The sequence below is a fragment of the Takifugu flavidus genome, unplaced genomic scaffold (assembly GCF_003711565.1).
Source record: "Takifugu flavidus isolate HTHZ2018 unplaced genomic scaffold, ASM371156v2 ctg215, whole genome shotgun sequence".
Lineage (NCBI taxonomy): Eukaryota > Metazoa > Chordata > Actinopteri > Tetraodontiformes > Tetraodontidae > Takifugu > Takifugu flavidus.
Genome location: NW_026621886.1, coordinates 1 through 2,244, shown reverse-complemented (window position 1 = coordinate 2,244; position 2,244 = coordinate 1). Strand labels below are relative to the sequence as shown.

Sequence of the window (2,244 nt, the reverse complement as noted above, 5' to 3'; positions counted from 1 at the left end):
AGGCCATCTGTCATTGGGGCTTCGAACCCAATCTTGATATTGGGGTGATGGTGAAATCACCCCCAAGTTGACCTGGCGTGCTGGCTCCCCTTGGCCCTAGCATCTTTGTACCATGGATGACGCACAATCATCAGTCTCTCGCTGTGACAGCAGCTTCTTATTGTGGATATTCAAACACTGAGCTAAGAGCTGCTCCTTAGTCAGAGAGGATGTGGGGTTTCGAAGCACCCATCTCTCCCACATCCTCTGCATGTGCCCTCTCCCACTGGGGTTACTCCCCTACTAACACTCCATCAGTACCACGTTCTCTGCCTTGCTCCACAAATGCCTCGTTCCAGTAGCCAATTTGACATCAGGTAGCCCTGGTTCCCCGATATATACTCACATATAAATTGAGTTAAACTCTTGTTATTCAGAATCAGAGTACTTTATTGATCCCTTTAGGGGGTGTCCATTCCACTCCACGTAAACCTTTAGTAAAAGGCGAAAGATTTATATGATCTGAAGAGTGAATGATTAAATGTTAGACTTTTAACTTAGCTAAAATTTTGAAAGCTGAATTATTTGAAATGTGGTCATATGAATCTGCCTGTCTTGCAACACATGCGGGTTTTGGATGCCTCGTTGTGGACTTGTGTGGCACAGGTAGCTTTCTACCTATACTTTCCACCAGGACTCCAAAGACTGTTTGTCCGGTCCCTGTGGCTCCCACCGCTTCCTTCAACTGTTGCTCCGTGGAATTCTTTCAGTGCTCTGCCGTATTAACAGCTGCTCCGTATTCTGCTGGGAAGCCTCTGTCTTGTCCGTCGTCTGCTGTAACCTGAACAAAGCTGAGATATAGCACCTGAAAAGTCTCTGATCAGTGGTGCTGTTATTTGATTGATTAAAGTTTATTTCAAAGAGGTGGAATTTTCTGAGCCTCAACATGGTCAGAATAAATACGTTTGTCCCAGTGCCATCAGCACTGACCAGCAGACCGGCCTTTTGACAGGGCACCATGTGATCAGCCTTTTGGAGAAGCAATTAGCTGCAGACATTCCACAGTCTCACGGTCTTCATCGCTTCATCCCTTTGTCCTGGCAACTAAAACCGCACCTTTCTTTGCCATAGAATATAAAATATTCCCATTTTGCTGCTCCTTCTTTCTCAAGTGTGGTCTTCCTGCATCGACCAGCTCTAAAGAGAAGCTCCGCCTCCACCTCTCCGTCTTTTGAACTGGATCTTGTCTCTCAACTTATTCTGTCCTTTCCTTCTCACATCTGGAGTCTCGATTTCCTTATAATTAGACTTTAACTGTCAATTTCCTCTTTCCGATTGTATTTTTTTCTGTCTGACTCTTAATTTAGATATAGTTTCAATTTTGTCAGAAAAAAATATGTGGTTGAGTAAAAGTGTGAGAAAGACGTTTTAATCAACCCTCCAAATTCCCCCACAGTGGTGAAAGATTGGCCTGCATACCCCAAGATGTCCTAACGTTGCCGTCCATCCAGTCCAGTTGGTTTTTAGGTGAACACCTGAGTACCTGTGTGTCCTCCTGCTGTCCGTGCCAAGTCTCTGGATGTTCATTTGCTCTGTGTCGCTGGGTTCCCTCGGATGTCACACAGCTGGACGCCATAGGAGCAAAGTAAGTTACCATAATGTGACGCCACTGTGAAAGACACCCGAGAGAGAGTTTACAGTCTTACTGGCTTATGTGTGGCTACACAGACCCGTCATTACAGTACATCGGAGTGTGTGTGTCATGTCTGACGAGGTTAGCCGTCAGTCTGGACACTCCAAACGCTGTTCTGATGCAGGCCGCCAAGGCACAAAGGCTCCTTCACATCCAATAGTGACAGCCAAATATTTGGGACTGGAGGCATTTCCAGGCCTTCCCCTCTGTTCTGCTGCCATTTCCCAGTCTATGCTCATCAAAGGTGTCCATGTAAAGACACGCTGAGCGATTATTATCTTCACAGCACGATGCCTCCTACTCATCATGCACCAGTGACACGCTTCCAAAAGTAGCTGCAGGTCTGTGACGAACACCAGACTAATTAAAAAGACAACAGTGAGTGCATCAGACATGCAGAACTTTATCGTGCTTGTTTGTGCGGACATGAAGAAATCGTGACGGTTGATGTGCCGTGCAGGCAGCTAATGGTCCGAGGAAGCAGCAGCTCTGAGGTCCTCTCATTAGAGGTGTCTGTTGCTTTGGTGGCAGTTCCCCATTTATCCGGTTAGACGTCAGGATCCCCCGAGCAC

General features: G+C 46.6%; 1 pseudogene; it reads right to left on the bottom strand.

Moving 5' to 3' along the window:
• Positions 1-457: 457 nt before the first annotated feature.
• Positions 458-509, bottom strand: LOC130519815 (U5 spliceosomal RNA; annotated as a pseudogene).
• Between the last annotated feature and the right edge of the window lie 1,735 nt (positions 510-2,244).